Source organism: Aquarana catesbeiana, linkage group LG01 (assembly GCF_042186555.1).
Source record: "Aquarana catesbeiana isolate 2022-GZ linkage group LG01, ASM4218655v1, whole genome shotgun sequence".
Lineage (NCBI taxonomy): Eukaryota > Metazoa > Chordata > Amphibia > Anura > Ranidae > Aquarana > Aquarana catesbeiana.
The window spans coordinates 316074173-316096374 of NC_133324.1; positions in this window are offsets into that span (position 1 = coordinate 316074173).

Consider the following 22202-nt stretch of genomic DNA (forward strand, 5'->3'; position numbering starts at 1 on the left):
TATTTCCAATATACAAGGGGATTAAAAACACTTAAAAATGTAAAAAAAAGCAAGCATTAAGTATTCTCGGCTCACCACTAGACCTCGGATGGCAGCTGTGTGATGTTACAGGCTTGGCTCCTCCCACCCATACGCGTTACGCCCCATGATTGGGCTTCTTTAGTAGGTGGGGAGACGACACTGCTGGCCTGCCACCATTACAAGTTCCTGCCTGCACTCAAGGACTGCTACCATTACCAACTACTGCCACCATTACCAACTACTTCCACCTTTCCTGGCCTGTCAGGAGAGATGGCAGTAGTTGGTTTTAGTATCAATATCAGGTTTCTGGTAAAGCCTTCTATTTCACCTACTTTAATGCAACATATTACTCTCATTATTTTTATTCTGCTTTCAATAGTGATGCCTGAATTAAAATGCGTTACTGTATATTTTAGTTATATTGTTAAAGTACATTCATTATGTGTGTAGTGTAGGAATGAACATTTTTCACAAATTTACATATCAAACCCAGTTATCTTTTCCTAAGCAATACAGAATTCTGTCATTTAACCTCTATACTAGGTATAATAGTTTTCTTACTAGTGATGATGAGGAGATCTATTTTGGCAGGAGTTTGCCAGACTTCAAAGAAATTCTGATGCCGAACCTGAACCTCATTGTAATCAATGGGAGGCCCATCTGTAAAAATAAAAATGTCAATTTTCTGGGCTAATATGCAAGGGGTTTAAAAATAGCAGGAGGGGGGAACTCTGCCTTGAGCAATAAGTACCAATGCAATAAATGAAAAAAAAAATCCTTGCAGCCAGACGCAGTGATTTTTTAGTGCTTACAAAGGAAAAAAGTTTTAAATTGTTGGGAAAATACTTTGACAGCTGTCATTGCTAGTTTCTTTGTTGGAAAATAAAACAGCACACAGACCACATCATGATTCCTATACAGGGCTTTTTTTCTCAAACAATAGGTGCTGGAACTCAACCACGACCCCCCAAAACCCCTCCACCCACACACACCCTCTAAATCACATCAAATAGTGGGTGTGGTCAGTCAAATTTCAGTAGGAGGGTCTTAAAGGGGCAATAAATTCCAGGATTGCGTCACATACAGAGTGCAGAGTTCATGGGGGTTACACACAGTGTGCAGAGCTGTCACTTGTAAACACAGAAACCGGACTTCTGTGCTTACAAGTGATTGTGCTGAGCAGCCCCCCCCCAAGGGTCTGAGCCAGAGGTGGTGGAACTGAGTTCCACCAAGTTCCCCCTGAAAAAAAGCCCTGGTCCTATATGTATTTTAGGGGACTTTTGGAGGGGTTTGTGTGCTGTTTTTTTTTTTTGTTTGTTTTTTTGTTTGGCAATTAATGCCATTTTCTGGCATTTTAAACAGTGTCATTTTTTTTCCTTGTACGGTAAATGTTATTTTTTTGCTGGAATGAAAAAAATGCAGAGGTTTCCCCCAAAATGGATTTTAAGGAGGTTCCTCTCACAAGAAAACAAAAACATATGTGAGGTCCCCCAGGAAATTCATACAAGGCTCTTAACCTAATAAAAATAATAATGGGGCCCCATATACCGCCCCCTCACCCCATGTCAATGAGTATGGTGTACATAGTACCCCTACTCATTAAAAAAAAAAAAAAAAGCTGTAGCCTGTAAATAAAGAAACCCAAATGTTTGACAAAAATCTAAAAAGTAAATATGCCCCTTGTTGTAAATCCAATGACAATGTCAATCACAATGCCCTCCATCAATGATGACTGGAAAAAGTAACCAACCAATAAAGACAACCCACCGCACATGGCTGATCCCTGGCAACGACACTAGCTAAATGACAGCTCTGTGAGCTGTTATTGGCTATATAAAGGAAGGTGTGGGGATAGTGGTGACATTGTTGCCCAAATATGGCTATAATTAAGCAATTATGTAAGGATCCTTTCCCAGCTCATTTGCTTATGTTGTGGTAAAATCGCTACTTCTTTAACAACCATAGACAGCATTACCCAAGAATGGCCATGTGGCCATAGCTCCATTTCCTACCCATTTGCTTACGTGTTTGGGGATTCCCAGCCATGTAAGGGAATGGACTGGGTGACATCAGTGGTTGGTAAGAGCAGCTGCTGCTCCCCTAGCAATTATTGACAGCCGGAAGCTGTTACATTCACCCACACCAAATGCCCTAAAAATGTTTCGTGTTTGGCTGAACATCTGAACAGCCAATGTTCTGTCCAAACTTAAGTTCAGACTGAACACAAAACTCATTCCTATTTCTTAATTAAGGCTTTCACCAGGGGTAATTAGTCCGTGATCCTGAGCTGAAGCCTCCCATTTGCCTTCCCTAAACATTCAAATTGTTTATCTCTAGCTGGTAGTGAGGGGTCTTTTCTTGTCCATGTAAAAAGGCAGGTAGGTGTGTGACAACACTAGATTCTAGGATGTGACACGGGTCACACTTATCCACAGGGCCTCATTGCTGTATGCTACGTGGGTCAGAGAAGTGAACCAGAGGCTGGATTAAAACTGAATGCTAGTGCCAGGAAATAGGCTTGTATTGTACTCCAGCATGTAGGTTAGGGAGGTTACAACATACCAATATTAATTCTCTGATCATTGCTACTAGTCTTTTGGTTTTCACATTCAGAGCTGCAGCAAGACCTAAAAAAAAAAAAAATCTGAAAATCAGTAATTCAGGTTCTGGTAGAGGTGGTAAGGTCTTTGTTGTTTGTGCATAAAACTGCACACCTGCCTGCTTTGTCAAGCTGCATGTGTCTTTTTGAGCCATACAAACTGCAGAATTTCCCCATATGAACCTACATAGCAAACCTGAATGAGTTGATTGAAGAGGATGAGGTTACTGCTGAGTTATGATTTGAAACAGAATTTTTTTCCACCTACATGGGGCAATTTACAGTGATTTCCCTTAATAATTGCGTGTGTTGGTACTTATGAGCCTTTTGTACATATTCCATAGGTCGCTTTTGTTACAACACAGCAATGTTTTATCGGGCTTGAAAAAGTAAGGTATACTGTACATCTTGCATGATGCTATATTTTTACATCTTGTCAGCAACCATAATGTTAGAATCAGATTACCAGTTTTGCCAGCACATACTCTGTATGGGAACATTTGTAGACTGCTTTATTGATAAACAGTCAGCAATGGGCATGACATGATGCAAACATACAACGCCATCGAAGATATGCTTTGTGTCCTTTCAAGTACAATAAAAATATCGCTGTGTAAGATTTCCTATTGCTGGGTGTATTATCCTGAGTGGTGTAGCTGGCTTGGAAAGCCAAGTTTAAAGGAGGATTAGATTTAGAAATATGCCTCATACTTTATTTATGATTAATAAACAGAATATTAATTTTGCACAAACCTGTTTAATTTATGAGGTGTTATCTCCTTTATTTCCCAATTCTTCCTCTCTAATCAGCTGATTAAGGCTCATATCACACACTTACCTCATTTCATATTCCTATTTAATTAATTCTTTTGTACAGCAACACAAATATTGCAAAGGAACTGCTAATGTTCTGGTTATTGAGAGTGTAACCCCTTCACTGTCTGCTTGTTGATTAGCTGATAAAAGAACACACATCAAAAGGGCCATTATGAAAACATTTTCTAAAGCAGTATTTATTTCTGATAAATATGCCATATACAGGAGATGCTGGTTATGTGGAGATGAATGTACAGAACTGTTGGTACCTGTTTTGTGCCTACTGTGCACTTGTATACTAACAGGACACACTGCTCTGTTTTGCCACAGGAACCAATTAGATTAAAGCTTAAAGTGGTATTGAATGTCTGGCTTTGCTAAAAAATAATACCAAATATAGCAAGGTCTCCGGTCTCCTTCAGTCTAATGAGAACCTCCAGAGCCAGAGATAGCTGCATTCCTTCTGTATAGAGTGGGTTGTAAGGCATAGTGGGTGTAATGCAAGGTAGATTCATTAGGTACCAGACACTTCTTGAATGCAAAGAGATTTTTATTTCCCTGGAACAGAACTTTGGGAGAGAGGGTTAGGGCCAGGACACCCTTAGGTAGTTGCAATGTTAATTGGCAAACTGCGAGACTTCAACAGGAGGACAGCCATGCAGGGAAAGGCATCCAGCAAGATGCCACATCTTCATGTGTAGGAATGCTGTCTCCTATGGCAACAGTCTATAACAGTTTCTAAAACAAGGTGTAACAGTTCCTTCACTTCCACTACAATCACTTCTTGTATTTCTTCAGCCCACTGACTTCCCAGTCTCTCTCACTAGATTTGATGATTCACTGCCACTGAATCCCGTGAGCTCCTCCAATCTTCACTGTAGTATCTTCCTCAAGCGTCACCCCTGCTTCTCCGGCTTCTCTGTTGGGTCCCTAGCTTGGCACTCAATATACTGTACCTCTCAAGCTTCACCCTACTGGCCTGCTCGGTCCTTGGCTTGACACACAAGGCTGCTATGCAAGCGTCACCTTTGCTGGCTGGGTCCCTGACTTGATACCTGCTGAAGTTTTGAGAATACTGCTCCAGTACTTGGTTCAACTACTCACTGTGGTCCCTGGTAATAAGGTGGATGGTCCCTTAGTGGTGACAGCTTCGTGAAGGTAAAAAACCTTCAGCTTTTACAACTTTAATTCCAGGTGATATGCTTCCTTTGGTTTTGGATGGAGTTAGGAAAAGTACAAATTGATGGCCAGTTTTAATTCCTTTATCTAATCCTATTGGGAAGATTTTCCTTCACTTCCACAACATAAGGGTTAATTTTTCAGTGAGTGCCTTATTCGCATCTCCATCCACTTTTGTATCCATTTTGTATCTGTAATGTACATTTCATTTAACCAATTAAGCTTGGCTGATTTATCAGTAAAAGATAGCAGTGGCGGCTGGCGGTAATTTTTTTTTTGGAGGGCAGCAAACAGTGCACCCACAGCCACCCCTCCGGTCGGTTGGGTAACCCGCAACCCCCGGTCCAATCAGTCGGGTCATCAGGAGCACCGGGACTTACCCCATCTATGGCAGGAGCTTGCTTCACCCGGGTGATAGGCGGTGGCTTCCCCTGCTCTCCTCCTTGGCCTCACGGGCAACGGCTTCCCCTTCCCCTGCTCTCCTCCTCAGCATCACAGTCAGCTGCTTCCCCTTCACCTGCTCTCCTCCTCAGCATCACAGTCAGCTGCTTCCCCTTCACCTGCTCTCCTCCTCAGCATCACAGGCAGCGGCTTGCCCTTCCCCTGCTCTCCTCCTCTGCATCACAGGTGGCGGCTTCCCCTTCCCCTGCTCTCCTCCACAGCCATCATGGTGGCTTCCGCCAACCGTCTCCTTCTCCCTCTTCTTTCCTCCTGCGCCCAAGCCCACCCTTTTTTGAAGCCTATTAGAGCCTCTGGCTCTAATCACGTGCTTAAAAAAAAAAAAAAACCCTGATTGGAATCCATGCGTCCAGGTGCCCTGCATGTGGATTGGGGGCTGGACGCATGGATGGGGGGAAGCACCCCTGTGCCCCTAATGAACGGGCCGCCCCTGAAAGGTAGTCATGCCTACTGAAACTGTCCAAAAACGTATATGAAATGTAAAATGGTATAGTTGCCAAGTGTCCCACATCCTGTTCGACAGCCCTGGGCTTTTGGACACTGTTCCACATGGCATGGGGGGGAAAACACAACCAACTAACCCTTTCATTGTAGGGACAGATTTCCGTGGGCTACATAAGTACCATGTAAAGGGTGCCATGGTGCTACATTGATAGGAGGTCACAGTGAAAGGTGTGTGTGACAAAAGAACATGGTTTATTGTGACTCACTTTTCACATCTTCCAGCACCAGTATCCTTTGTGGCTCTTGGCATTCAATCACATGACATCTCATAGCCACAAAGGCAGTGGTAAAAGACTTCCCTAATTGAAGTAGCTATTCAATGCCAGCAAGTACTAGCCTAGGGGGCAAATGCTTCCACAGCCTAGCTCTCCCTGCAATGAGTGGAGCTAAGTTTACTCTCATTGACACCGATATGGGGTTGATTTTATTCCACTGACATAAATGATGAGGTTTATTTCATCCCACTGACACCAATGATGGGGTTTATTTTACTCCTACTGTACTGGCATCTACAATACGAAGTTGGTTTTATCTCACTAAAATAGAACTTATTTTATTCCCACTGAAAGCACAACGGCATTTATTTTTACTCCCACTTACACCAATGATGGGACTTATTTTATTCCCATGTTTTCTAAAGTGTACCCGCAGACTAAAACATAGCAAAACATATGGGGAAAAGTGCAAGACTACTTTAGTTGCAACTTTAAATCTGTACAGATCATTTAAAGCATATCAATCTAGCATATCAATCCCACAGCTCTTTGGAGAATACAATGATAAACACCAATTACATTGCAAACACATTTGACATAAAATATTTAGAAAACATAATTTGACACTGACCCTTCTGCTGAGTACTGTGACGCTTGTTGTAGCTGCTGATGGGTTGAAGGTTTTTGTAGGTGGCAAAATCCTGTGTAATAAAACTAGTTAGGAGACATTAAAATGTGCAAATTCTGAATCATGTAGAGCAATGGTATGTAACCCTGGAGAGGCGGAGATTTGGACAACATGGAAGAAACCTGAACAACATGGAAGATATCAAAGATCACCAGGGTCCAGTACTCTTTTTACTTAAAGTATTTGTTACCCCAACACTTCATATTCCTGATATGTGCCTGCTGTACCATGTACTTGTATGAAAAACCATTCTGTTCTCTTTTTATTCCTTCCTTTGTGTGAAATGCCTGGTGTTCTTGCCAGTCCCTCTGCTTTCCTATTAAAAACTGACCACACTCTACTTGTTAAAAAAAACTGACCGCATTAAGAAGGAGAACACACTGTGGTCAGTTCTCTAGCTATGCTGGAAACTCAGTGTACTCTCCTCCAATGATCAGACTTGTCCTGACAAGCCTCCGCTGCACATCCATTCACTGGGAAGCTCAGTGTACTGTTGCTTCCACTCCCCCTCAGCTCTTATGCAGGGAGGAGAAGCAGCAGTGATCACTTATAAAAAAAGGGGGAAAAGGGTATTTATACAGTTTTTTTATAGCTATACAAAAATGTTTTGCATTTCATTTCTATTTTAAACTGAATGGGTTGTTTTACAAGGTGATCGTTTACAATCACTTTAAGGCTCAGGAGCAGATCATTTCTGCAATCCGGCATTCTTTCTTGAATGCATATAGCTCTAAACTAAGTACCAATATGTACAGCAAATTTCAGCCATGCATAATCTATGACAGGATCCAAGCAGTTGGGCTAGGGACTGCACGTATAAATTCTGAGCTCCCAAAAACACTGGGGTTTGACGCATGTGGGCTAAATGTCCAGTGTACATTAGGCTTTACTCTGAAGGAACCACAGAGACATTGCCATGAAGAGCCCATGTCTGTGCTGTTTTCATAATCTGTTTTGTATTATTCTGCAGTGTATGTATACTCTTTGCCATCATAAACCTGTATTGCATTATACCGTTTGCTGTAACTGCGTAACCACTTGCCGCCCACCATATAGCAAAATTACGTCGGCACAATGGTTGCGATATCCTGACCGGACATCATATGACGTGGCCAGGATAACAAGCTAAGCAAGATATTTGGGGGGCACACCCTTAAAGATGTATTAAAGATGATGCAGCCATAAGGCTATACAGCAGAACAAAATATTACAGTGCACACATGCAAAAAAGACATTTACCTCCAGCAAAGCTTATTAAAAACACCTAAACACTTTCAAAAAACATTATCAAAAAATATGGGGATTTGGTCACACCATATTGCTATATGGTGCTTAAGCCCACTTAATGCGACAAAGTACCCCTACACTATCCATGCATTGGGAGATCCTGCTTCTCTGAACCATGAGAGCTACACTCTTCTAAATGGGAGAATCTTGAGGTCTCCACCCATGACACAAGTGGACACTAATGAGAGGTACTTAATGAGGGAGTGGGGTGCTCCTCACCCAAAAGGATTTGGTCAGAATCCATACAATAGACAAGCAAGATATTTGGGGGGCACACCCTAAAAGATGCATTAAAGATGGTGCAGCCATACAACAGAACAAAAGATTACAGCACACACATGCAAAAAAGACATTTACCTCCAGCAAGACTTATTAAAAACACCTAAACATTTTCAAAAAACATTATAAAAAAATATGGGGAGTTGGTCACACCATATTGCTATATGGGTTTAAGCACCATATAGCAATATGGTGTGACCAAATCCTCATATTTTTTGATAATGTTTTTTGAAAGTGTTTAGGTGTTTTTAATAAGCCTTGCTGGAGGTAAATGTCTTTTTTGCATGAGTGTGCTGTAATATTTTGTTCAGGATAACAAGCTGACGTGCGCTCCTGGGTCACGCATCCCGACGTTCGTTGTTGCGGCGTGTCAGTCTGACACACCGCAACTCCGATCTAGGTAAAGAGTCTCTGATGCTCTTTACCACATGATCAGCTGTGTCCAATCATGGCTGATCACGATGTAAACAGGAAGAGCCGTTTATCGGCTGTTCCTCACTCGCGTCTGACAGACGCGAGTAGAGGAGAGCCGATTGCCGTCTCTCCTGACGGGGGGGTCTGCGCTGATTGTTTATTAGTGCAGCCCCCCTCGGATGCCCATCCAGGACCACCAGGGATGCCACCAGGACCACCAGGGATGGTGGCCATGAGTGGCAGTGTGTGCCCACACATGATGCGAATGTGTGCCCACACATGATGCCAATCAGTGTCCACCAGCAATACCAGTAATATCTGCCAGTGCCTCCTAATCAGTGATGCCAATCAGTGCCATCTATCAGTGTCAATCAGTGCCACTCATCAGAGTCTATCAGTGCCACCTATTAGTGCCCATCCATGCCCATCGGTGCCCACCTATCAGTGCCCATCAGTGCCACCCATAAGTACCCATCAGTGCCGCCTTATAGTGCCCATCTGTGCTGCCTATGAGTGTCCATCTGTGCTGCCCCTGAGTGCCCATCTGTGCCACCTATGAGTGCCCATCAGTGCCACCTATCAGTGCTCATCAGTGCTGCCCATCAGTGTCCCATATTAGTGTCCATCATAAGTGCCCATCAGTGCCACCACATCAGTGCCACCTCATCCGTGCTCATCAGTGCCACCTTATCAGTGCCCAGCAGTGCAGCCTCATCAGTGCCCATCAGTGAAGGAGAAAACTTACTTATTTACAAAATGTTATAACAGAAACTAAGAAAAACTTTTTTTTTTTTCAAAATTTTCGTTTTTTTTATTTTATCAGCAAAAAATGAAAACCGCAGAGGTGATCAAATACCACCAAAAGAAAGTTCTATTTGTGGGAAGAAAATGATAAAAATTTTGTTTGGGTACAGTGTAGCATGACCGCGCAATTGTCATTTAAACAGCGCTGAAAGCTTAAAATTGGCTTGGGCAGGAAGGGGGGAAAGTGCCCAGTATTGAAGTGGTTAAAACATGCTAGCTGGATTTAGTTTTTAAAGGAGTTGTAAACCCTCAAGGTTTTTCACCTTAATGCATTCTATTCATTAAGGTGAAAAACTTTCTGTAGTCCAGCTGCCCCCCAGAGCCCCCCTTTTACTTACCTGAACCCGATCATTCCAGCGACGGGGACGAGCACAGCAGCTCCAGCCGCTGTCTCGGGTCCTCATTGGATAGATTGATAGCAGCAGGAACCATTGACTCCCGCTGCTGCTGATCAAATCCAGTGACACGGGAGCGGGGGGGGGGGGCAGAGTCCTGCTGTCCGTCAATGAACGCAGCAGCAGGACTCGGGAGAGTGCCTGCATGAGTGTCCCCATGGAATGCGGCTTTCCGTGGGGTTACTCGAGAAGAGAAGGAGCCAGTAGAGCCGCCGGGGGGACCGCAGAAGAGGAGGATCGGGGCCACTTTGTGCAAAACCCTTGCACAGAGGAGGTAAATATAACATTTTTGTTGTTTAAAAAAAAAAAAAAAAACCTTTACAACCCCCTTTGAGTTGTTTGTCTTTTACATCGAGTCCTTATAAAAATACTTGTCCATCTAAGACTATCCAGGGTAACAATGCTGCTATTCAGTATCACTACAGAATGAACAGCGTTGTTGCCCTTTTTCAAGAAGTGGAAATAGAACAGATGTACAGACAGGATCAACATGGGAGGACTCAGAAAAACAAACTGTTTTGTTAATTCTAATGATGGAGTGCATCAAACTTTTTTTTATGTTGCCCATAGTTCCACTTTATGTTGTAACAGTACAATCCGACATCTTAGCTGTGTCTCCTGTTGTTCGCCTTTCCAGAGCAGAAATGTCAGTTCAGTGTAAGGTCCCAAAGGTAGCTGACCTGTCTTCTGCCTGAGTTCAACATAAACAGAAGAATTATTGCCCAGGTATACAGACTAATTATAAAAGTGCAAGCTGCTGGCAACAATACAACAGGACCAATCATGATAAACGTGAAACAAAAAAAATGCTGCCACGCTAAACATAGATAATGAATAAACAAGTATTAATAAAGTGTAAATTACTGGTGCTATTCTGAACAATGCAGGTGAATTCCTTGATGAACATCCAGTTTCAGTGAGTATAATTGATGTGCTTTTTGATCACCCAAGTGCACCTCCACCGATATTGATATAAAATGCCTCCTTACCAGAGGTTTATAGACTCCAAATTATAAAAGTCTAGACAGGCGTGATATAGAAGTATAGAAGATCCAATCATGTTACTCTATTATATTGCAGGTGGTGGTACTGTCATGGCTGATGGTAAAGTTTACTCCATAGTAGGGCCCATAAAGGAAAGATAAAACAGCTACATAGTGTAAAATTGCTTGACAGTTTATTATAAGAAATCAGTGCTAAACTGATACGTTAAGTAACTGACACATTACATTTTTAGGAGTGTCTGTGCTGAACCATGAGCTCAGGTAAAAGATAACCTGCAATACAGCCTGATACTTCTAACATGACAAGAAGAAAATACAAGAATATATTTTTAAAGAATGTGCTTTAAGGGTGAGTACGGATCGCCACCTTACATTCCATGCTTACACTCACTCAAGCAGTAACAACGCTAAGCAGGGCAGCAGCAACTTCCAAGAAAATCTTTATACAAGTGAGGAGTATCTGTCAGTACCTCTACCCAGTGAAGCAAGGAAGACCTGAAGAAACCCACGTCACAAGTGGGTGAAACATGTTGGTGTGTGTGCCTACACATGCCCTCTGCCGATAGCCAACTTGGGCTTTTCATCACTCTTTAGCCCTCATCCTATCTCCGCAAACTGGAAATCCACAAACAACCAAAAACTGGAAGTAAATGGCCAGGCGGCCCCATGCTGGTTTTGAGTTGATAACATCCTGTGCGTGTCACCAGGACTAGGAATACAGAGATTCGCATCCTGCACACCTGTGGACCTCTGCAAAGGACTCTGGATTCACCACTTTGTCGCTGCAATTGAGGACCAATCTAATACCATCTAAACAGTGAGTCTCTTTGCAACTGGTATATCCAGCAAGCAATCACAGCCTGAACATTTTTTTTTTTTTTGGAGGCTCTGTGTTTTGACTCAGCTGACTATATTTTCCTATCCAAACTATATGTGGTGCTATCTTTAATGTTTCATAGAAACATGGTGCTGAATGACTAACAGGGTTGTTGTGGATCTATTGTTTCCGCTTGACTCAAGTTGCATGCTTGCATCACAGCGTGCTGCATTTTTTTTTAATATATATATATATTATTTCTATGATTGAAGTGCTACATCCAGAAATCAAACCTGTCCTGTTCACTAACTATCAGGAATACGTTCTAGCCAGAATTGCATTTATTTGTCTGAGATAACCAATGCTTTCTTCAACATTATAAAGACTTAATACAGCAGCTCTATAGGCATATAGGGGCATATAGTCTGAAGGTCCATGGTTAAGCACAATATGGGTACCGACTTGTGCTACCAAGGTTTCCCGGAACTCACCTCGCCTAAACACATGTAAGCATTATATATTAAGTCACACTTAATGACTTGAGATGATTGACACATGTGGATGACTGGGATATGGCTGAGCTTATGGGCATGCGTTTTTAAGTGACAACATTGTCAGTTTTTACCTTATGCAATCTCCTATTGTTTATGCTTTCCTTTCAATGATTAAAATCTTTTTCTACTAATTGTTCTAATAAAGTTATACCAGGTTAAACCGCAGTTTGTTCCTTTTCCTTCACTGAAGGTAAGGACATCTTGGGTCCTATTCCCACTCCCCTTTTATTTTGACCAGTGAAGCAAGGGCAGGCTAGCAACAGTAAAATGGGGCAGTGACTGCAAGCATTTACCTTTCACGTTTACTACTGCCACAGGCAGCAGTAGTCAGAAGGCATCTACAGACTATGGACCTCCTTCCAGGTCCAAATACTTTTCTATTAACTGTGTGCACACTAGAAGATGAAGGCTGAAGGAAGTGAGCAGTGATCTGGTAAGTTAATTTCTGCAATGAAACTGTATGTAAGTTTGACACGTAAAATATACGGTACTAAGCTTATTTTGTACTGTGTTGGGAATTCTCTTTTCTACAACACCTCATTCTGTACCCTGAGCTTATTCTCTAGTCTGCAGTATGTGCTCCCTATTCCTTGCCACCTTATTATGTGCATTCTGTCCTGTGCATTTCCTATTCCACATTGCCTTTTTCTGTAATCTGTGCTTTTCCTATTCCACACCTTCTTTTGGAATACAATGTTAATGTATTTTGTGCAACAACTACAGATATATTCTTTAGCCAGTAGGTGGCAGTGTTTATAAGTTTTTAGCTGCATCTATAGTACGGTATAGTCTATAGTCTTTTCTCTGATAATAAAGTTCTTGTTTCCTGTCTGCAGTTAAGCAGACTGTGGACTGTGCACTGTCTATTAGAAATTCTGTTTGGCCATATACAGAATTTCTAATAGGTTGTGGGCCCAGAAAAGTCTGGGAACAAAGTCATAGCCCAGTAATAGTCAGCTACCACAGATACATGCAAGATATAGCAACAGCAAGAAGACTAAAAAAAGAATAAAAGAAAATGGCCAGTAACAGCTGCAACAAAGCTTTCATTTGCAAATCTGACAAACCAGAATTACCAGTCTTGGAAATTCAGGATGAAAATGCTGCTAATAAGAGAAGTTTTGTGGAAAAGTATAAAGTCAGGCCAGAACACCCTTTAGATGAGTGGATAGTGAAAGGCCAAAAAGCTCAGAGCACAATCTCTCTTAGCATAGAAGATGATCAAATCATACATATATGTAAGTGTGAAACTGCTAAAGAAATGTGAGAAGGATTATAAAAGGTGCATGAAAGCGCTTATCTTAGCAATAAACTGCAATTGATTAGAAAACTATACCAAACCAAGCTGCTGAAAGGTTGGGATATGCAGGATTACATAAGGCACACCTTGGAAATGGTGGAATGCCTGAGAGGTATAGAAGAAGAATTAAAAGATTTTCATGCCACAGCACTATTACTCGGTGGTTTACCAGAAAGACCAATAAGCTCAGAGCAAAATCTTTCCTAGCAGGGAAGATGATCAAATAATGCATACATGTAAGTGTGAAACTGCTAAAGAAATGTGGGGAGGATTACAAAAAGTGCATAAAAGAGCTAATCTCAGCAATACACTGTATTTGACTAGAAAGCTATACCAAACCAAACAGATGAAAAGCCAGAATTTGCAGGATTACATAAGGCAGACCTTGGAAATGTTTGAATGCCTGAGAGGTCTAGGAGAAGAAGAAAAGCTTTTCATGTTGCAGCACTATTACTCAGTGATTTACGAGAAAGTTATGAAACTTGTCACAGCACTTGATGTACGTCCAGAAGATGATCTGACATTGGAATATGTTATGGGTAACCTTGTGGCTGAAAAGAGTAAAACAGAAAGCATTAAGTTAGAAAAAGTTAGAATTCAAAAACAAACTAAACTACACAAGGCCCAAAGTGTGAAGGAAGAAAATGATTTTACTTTAGATAATATGTTTTTCATTCCAAAAGTTGCACCTCATCTTTGCAGATATGGTGTGTTGATTCAAGAGCTCCAAGTCACATGACAAATTTCAGAAATTTCTCTTGTCACATTGACCAGAGTAAAACAGAAAAAATCACTACAGCTAATGGGAAAATAATGGAATCAGAAGGAACAGGAGACGGTTTTATTTACTGTCCTATTCCCCAGAGTGTCACCAGAAAGATACCTGTGAAAAATATCCTCTATGTCTCTTGAAAATATCCTTTAGTCAGTGAAGAAGATCACAAAACAAGGCAATGTAGTCACCTTCCAAGATGACAGTTGTGCCATCAAAAAAGGGGATATCTTAGGTGCAAAGGCTAAAATTACAGATGAACTGTATCAGCTGAACTGCAATGAGGTGGTTAATACTGCCAAGGAGGAAAAACAATCAAACTGCATTCACACATGGCACAGACACCTTGGGCACAGAAGTCCTGACACTATAAAGAAATTAACTGGGAATGATGAAGCAAGTAAAATATAAATTAGTCTATGTGATCAAACAATGAAATGCACTAGCTGTATTAAGGGAAAAATTACAAGAAAAGCCTTTCCAAAACAGGGTAACTGAAAAGCTAAGAAAAGAAAAATGAGAATTGGTTGAACCCACTCTCCAATAGGATATTGGGACTTAAGGCGGTGGCAGTGGGACAAATGCGAACGCATACTCCGGTAGAGGAGAGGAACGATGTGGAAGCTGAGGCGAGGTGTTATCTAAGTGTGTATGCTACCTTCTCCCTGCAAGGTGATTATCCGGAGGTAGACTGGGTGTGGATTTGGGAGGATATCATTAGGACCCATATGTATTGTATGTATATTGGGCAATTTTAAGTTATTGGAATGTTGGAGGGGTGGGGCTGACGGTTGTCATGGTGGTATAGAGATGTAGGTATGTTATGGTGTATGAATTATGTCATAGGGGTGGTGTTATGTGCACATGTCAGTTTTGTGGAACACAGGTGCTAGTGGGATTGGGTGTTGTCATCTGTGGGATTTAAGCTTGTTGGGTGTGGATCAGCTTCTTTGTTAGTGGGTCTGTGTTGTGAATGGTTGGTATGGCTTTTATTGTGATGGTGTGGTGCTGGTGTTATCCTCATCAAGGGGATGTTATGTTTTGATATGTCTGTGTAAAGATGTGGCTGTTGGCTGAATTGAGATGTGCTGCTATGTATATGTATATATGTTGGTATGGATGGATATGTACACATTTGAGAAATGTGGTAAAAAAAGTAATTGAAAATGATGTAAATGTGATTATATTGATGTTTCTGTAATCTGATGAAACTAGATGCATGTAGAGTTGCCCAGAAGAAGCAGACTCATGGTTGTGTGAAAGGCATTGGAACACTTCATGCACCAGCACCCTTCAACTTTTAATAGGATCAAAGTATTGTCAATGGTTACATCCATATGCAGCTTAGTGCATTTTGTCATTCTTTATGTTATTTATGTAATAAACTATTTTTATCATTATAATTGTGTGTGCTTACCTCATTGACAACTTCACATCGTTCAAAGTCCCAATATCCTATGGAAGAGTGGGTTCTCCCAATTCTCATTTTTCTTTGTTCCATATACATAAAGGGATGTGGATGTGTTTAGTTGTCCCTAGAACAGGTCTAACAATTGTTTATATAGAAAAGCTAAGAAACCTCTGGACTTAATTTATTCACATCTTTGCAGTCCAATGAAAAAATTTACTCCAGGAAAGAAGAGATATTTTCTCGCTCCAGGTATACTACACTATACCTGTTACGCAACAAAAGTGAAGTACCAGAGAAACTTGAATAGTATTTGGCTCAAAAAAGCGACAAATTTGGCAAAATGCAAAGTGAATTTGCGCACAGACAGTGGAACTGAATATACAGGTGATAACACAGAGGCGATTCTCAGAAAGCATGGTATAATATTAAAAACTACTGTACCATACAACCCAGAACAAAACGGGGTTGCAGAAAGAATGAACTGCACTCTATGTGAGAGTGGAAGAACCATGTTGTTTGATGCAGATATGCCAACCACATACTGGGGGTAGGCAATTATGACCACATGCTATCTCCAAAATGGACTACCAAATGAACTGTGGAATGGAAGGGCACTGAATTTGATCCATCTAGAAACTTTTGGAAGTAAAGCCTACGTGCACATGTCAAAATAAAAACATACAAAATGGGATGCTTGCGCAAAGGAAGGTGTACTTTTGAAATACAGTGAATCTCAAAAGGGATACAGAATTCTACACCAAGACACAAACAAGGTAACATCAGTAGAAGTGTAATTGTCGATGAAACTTCAGTGTGTTCAAAATTTCATGAGCTAACACAAACACTTCAAACTGATAAACTTCCACATCAGTGTCACTTGAAGGTAAGCAACAAAGTGACACAGAAATTGAAATTAGCATAGACAATCCAAATGCCGTAAAAGAAGAAACCAGGCCACAAGAGGCTTCAATCAGGAAATCCACCATGTATTCTATAACCAATTGAAGACCAAGTCTTTTCTAGTACTTTTTGTTTACATGTAACAATCAGTATTTTTTGCTGGAAAATTTCTTGGAAATCCCCAAACATTATATATATATATATATATATTTTTTAAAGCAGAGGCCCCAGAGAATAAATTGGTGGGTTTTTATCTGTCGAAGGGTATTTGCGTAGCAATTTTTGGGGAAAAAATACACTTTTTAAAATTTTAATGCAAAAGAAAAACACAATACATAACCCAATCTTCTGGTACAGTAAATATAAAATATCTAATAAAGTGCAAACAGTGCAAATTGCAAACCACCGGATTCACTCCAATGGAACATACACAATAATAAAGTGTTAATAATACAAACTATAACATGTATGGTAAAAATGAAAAAAAAATGAAAAAGAGTCTTTGTCAAATTCTATCAAAAAACTCAAGTCCAAAAGCAAAAAGGTCATCCAATATATTCAAGTGTAGGAAGTGACTTTTCCAATGCTTGAATGAAATAGAGAAATCCTCCACCAACACGGAGCAAATAGCCTACTCACCAGATGGAGATGATCCCCATTACAGAGACCACAACAACCGTATGATGATGAGACTGCCTCCAGGGGTCTGTCACTGCAGGTCCAAATGGTGTCTCCAGTATAGGAAGACCACGCATAACCAGTTTAGACGTAGGGTAAAAAACAATCTCCCATAGTGAATTATGTAAAAAAACTGTGGTTTTATTGCTTTAAGGCTCAATTTTTAAAGCAATAAAACCACAGTTTTAACCACAGCATGCGGGAGCTGCCATTCACAGCACAAGGCCCTGAAGGAACGGCACCGAGACGTTCCCTCAGAGCGCATGCACCAGTGATGTCGCTGGCTACACGCAATGTAAATATCTCCTAAACAGTATATGTTTAGGAGATATTTTCACTACCTATAGGTAAGCCTTATTATAGGCTTACCTATAGGTAAATGTCAGCAGAGGAAGTTTACTTCCTCTTTAAAAGCATTTGAACACATCAAGATCAGTGTGAATAAATTCTTTTGATTTTTAAAAATTACATCTGGGTAAACCGAACGTGATGTGACATCATGCATCTGGGTTACTACAGTATATCATAGAACTCAACAAAGCCGATCTGGTCTTTGTCGGGGACTATGATCAGCCGCTGGAAACGCCAGCTGGTTGATCGGGACTCTCAGTGGGACGGAAGAGCCTAGTAAAGCTGCAGGATCCCTGGTAAATCCCGGTAAAACTGCTTGTAAAAACAATCCAGTGCCTAGTTAGCCGCTAGGAGTGCTTTTACAAGATAGTCGACCGTTGGCTCTAGAAAATGGTAATACAGTATAACTACTCAAACTCCAGTAATATATGGGCACGTTGCTGGAACTGAAGTGCATAAGCTATGTTGCACATTACACACTCTGAACTGCTGTACTGAAATACTGTACATTGTGATTTATGTTTTATAGTCCTGACCACTGCACTCTTAATTTCTGTGCTGTACATCATGGTGTTTATTGTTTCAACAGTTGCTGGTTGCTATGTAGTATCCAAGTATTTTAATAAAGTTCTCTTTTAAGGTGTTAGCTTAAAAGTGTTAGCTTTCTGTCTATATTCAGTGCAGAGAAGGGTGTAATGAAAGAGTTTCAATTTTAAAAAACTGAGAATTTATGCTGAGGGATATGTATTTTTGTGAGACTTTCATTTGGGCACTGTAATTAAAGCGAGTAATTGAATTAAAGAGTTCCGGCCACCCCTATAAAAATGAAAAATCAGTAGCTACACATAGTGTAGCTGCTGACTTTTAACAATATGACACTTACCTGTCCTGGAGTCCAGTGATGTCGGCACTGCAGCTGATGTTTCCGTCCTTTTGGCTTCACGTCCAGGTCCCTACTGCACATGCGCAAAGCGCACTGTGCTCTCTCACTGGCCTGGCTGAAGGGGAAGGAGGAGGGAGGAGGAGGGGGACCGAGCTGCTCATGTAATTCGATGCAGCCCAGCCTCCTGGAAGTGTGGACAGGGAGGCTGCCCTCTCTCACCTCTGCTTTTTGTTTGTTGTATAGAGCTCTTCGCCCAAAGCATCAGACGGAACCCAGAGATCAGAGGGATCACCGCACCAGGACCAGACAGACGGGAGGTCAAGTGCTCACTCTACATGGACGATGTGATGTTGTTCTGTGCTGACCGGCACTCCATCAACACCCTCGCCCAGACCATATTTTCTGGGAGTGCCCCTTTGCACAGGACCTGTTGAGGGCCTTGGAACCAGAACTTAAAGACTTTGTACCACAGACTGCAATCACACACTTTGGTGTGTTGAATGGACTCTTCTGTGGAACTCATTCACAGAAGGACATTGACAGTGCTTGGCGGGTGCTGTGTTGCTTTAAGGATGCTGTATAGTGCGCCAGAAAGCGCCTCATCCACCAGCGGGAGAGGATGTCCATCGAGGGGTGTCGCAGACTGGTCCTCAGTTTGCTCAGGGACTATCACTTGATGGACTTTAAGGAGGAAGAGGAGGTCTGAAGATTTCCCTCTCCCCACCCGTGTATCCTTTGGCAGTTCAATAAAGCTTCGGGCCTGTGAACTCTTTCTCCCTCCCCTTCCCCACCTCCTCCCCCCTCCCATCACACCCGTTGCCTATTGAATGCTATTTTGACAGTACAACTTGACATTTTGTGACATGTTTTTGAAATAATAAGTATTTGTTTTTTGTATATTTTCTTGCAAAATAAAGCATAAATTTTCAATCAAAAACCTGTAAAAAACAGGTGTCCGCTCCTCCCCGAAAGGTGCCAATGTGACACTGGAGGGGGGGAGGAATCAGATAAGCGGAAGGTCCACTTTTGGGTGGAACTCCGCTATAAGGAGCATATTGTGCGAACAAAGAATGCAGCATGCATGTACGGTGTATACTGCATGTAGATTTAGATTCTATTAACCACTTCAGTCCTGGAAGGATTTACCCCCTTCCTGACCAGAGCATTTTTTCCAAATCAGCACTGCGTCGCTTTAGCTGACAAATACGGTCCTGCGAAGCTGTACCCAAACAAAATTGACATCCTTTTTTCCTCAAAAATAGAGCTTTCTTTTGGTGGTATTTGATCACCTCTGCGTTTTTTTTTTTCTTTTTTTGCAACAATTTTGAAAAAAAAAAGCAATATTTTTTACTTTTTGCTATAATAAATATCCCCAAAAAGTATATAAAAAAACAAATTTCTTCCTTGGTTTTGGCCGATATGTATTCTTCTACATATTTTTGGTAAAAAAAATAGCAATAAGTGTATATTGATTGGTTTGCGCAAAAGTTTTAGCGTCTACAAAATAGGGGATAGTTTTATGGCATTTTTGTTATTAATTTTTTTTACTAGTAATGGCAACGATCTGTGATTTTTATCGTGACTGCGACATTACGGCGGATGGATTGGACACTTATTACACTTTTTTGGAAGCACTGACATTTATACAGCGATCAGAGCTAAAAATAGCCACTGATTACTGTATAAATGTCACTGGCAGGGAAGAGGTTAAACACTAGGGGGCGATCAAGGGGTAAGTGTGTTCCCGTGATGTGTTCTAACTGTAGGGGGGATGGGCTCACTAAAACATGACAGAGATCACTGCTCCTGATGACAGGGAGCAGTAGATCCCTCTCATGTTGCTAGGCAGAACAGAGAAATGCCTTGTTTACATCTCCCCGTTCTGCCTCTCCTCACCGCAATCGCGGGCCGCCGGCGAACATCAAGCAACCTCGCATGCCCGCTAGGCAGAAATTTCAAAGGGACATACGGGTACGCCCTTTTGCCTGCCCGTACCAGTTTGCCAACGTAAATCGGCGTGCAGCGGTCGGCATGTGGTTAAAGTGTTACTAAACCCAGGACCCTGCATTCACTATATCTGGTCTCCCAAAGTACACAGAACATGGACATGCAATTATTTTTATTAAATTTAAACTGCTAAATACCTTTTCTCATCAGCAGTATACAGCTGTCTTTTGACTACTATCTGTGTCTGGTTAAAGCTTTCAGAAAGAGTTTTAATTCTCCTCTGACTGTCCTATGAGGCTGCAAGACCCTCACTCTCTGTCTGGACAGTGCTGATTGGCCCGTGCTGATCACATGCACCTTTCCAAAAAAACAAAACAAAAAACCCTCTAGTAATACACACCAAACTGAGCATGTGCAGAGTGCCCCCAAGGCTCTGTACTATCAGGAGATGGATGGGGGACCGTGGAAGAAGGGGAGGATCAGAGAAGACAGGATCAAACAGCCTATTTTACACAATGCAGAGGATTAATCCCTTAGGTTCCAAAGTGAGTGTAAAAAGAATGTTTGCTGCATATACAGACTGATTTTACTGTTGTGGGTTTAGTAACACTTTAAGGAAGGCCCATTATTTAGTGTAATTTACCAACACCCAGTTTTTGCTGCTGTCTCCCTAAGATGTTCTTCTTTATCAAGTTCTAAAGTTGGGAAGTATGGAGAAGGTCATATGGGGAAGATTTTCACAGGAGCAGCAAGATGGTAGATAACAATACAAGCAGGCATTCGCTATGTGGATTATATTATATCTCCTTACAACTTAATTTAGTTAGCATATATTGTATAACAGCATGTTAAACATAGTAGAAACCAGCATTCCTCTTTAAATCCGAAGGACTAAAATGCTAAAAGTCTGATATGACGAGCGTTATGAATTCATTTGCCTTCTGTGTGACATTGCTGAAGAATTATGTAATCATGATTGTTGGTCATGGTTTTTTGCTATACTGCTGCACAAAGTAAAACGCTCTTGCATATTAATTGAGCAAACAACATGCACAACCATTGACATGATTTGTCTTGACAGTAATTATGCTGATTTCCTTGCTTTGCTTTTAGAAAATAACCCTGATAGTCCCATGGGAATCTGACATTCAAAACATGTGCCCCAAATGTCTCTGTTCTTTTGAACTTAAATCCTCATATTACCTCATTTAAAGTATTCAAGTTTTGATTTGTTTATTGAGAACACTAAAGGTATTATAGATGTATTTTCCTTTATATAACTGGATAGGAAAGTGATCACAGCCAAGGAAATGGTTGTTCCATTCACAGATAAAGAATAGGTGAAAAAGTATGTCATTGCTCCCCAGTGTTATGATATCTCTTTCTCTTTCCTATCCTAATCTGTGCTGCTAAGTGCTGTCTTCATCTCAGGAACATAGGGCAGTGTGTCTGGTATAGACACTCGGGACCTCAGTGCTGATCCCCACCATGTCTCCAAGGGTGCCGCCTGAGGCAGCTGCCTCAATTGGCAACATGAGTGGCACGGCCTTGACTGTATTACTTCACATGACAGCTTGCATTTTATGGGCCATTCATAATGTGGTATGTTATAAAATTCTCTCTTCTAAATGCAGCAGAGAGAACAGGACATTGTTCATTTTATTTGTGCTTCATTTGGTTCAGGAACAATGTTCCTTATAAATATTCAGAACTCTTTTTTTTTTAAAAGCAACAATATGGTTGAAGTAAGGCCATACTGAGGCCTTATACAAAGGAAACATGCCGTTTAGATTTACAGATGTTTTATTTTCTTATTGATCATTTTATTTGACTAGACTTATGCAAAACTATATGCAGTCTTACAAATTTCACTTGCTAGCAGGGTTTTATTAAAATCTGATTTTTATTATACACTTCAATACCGG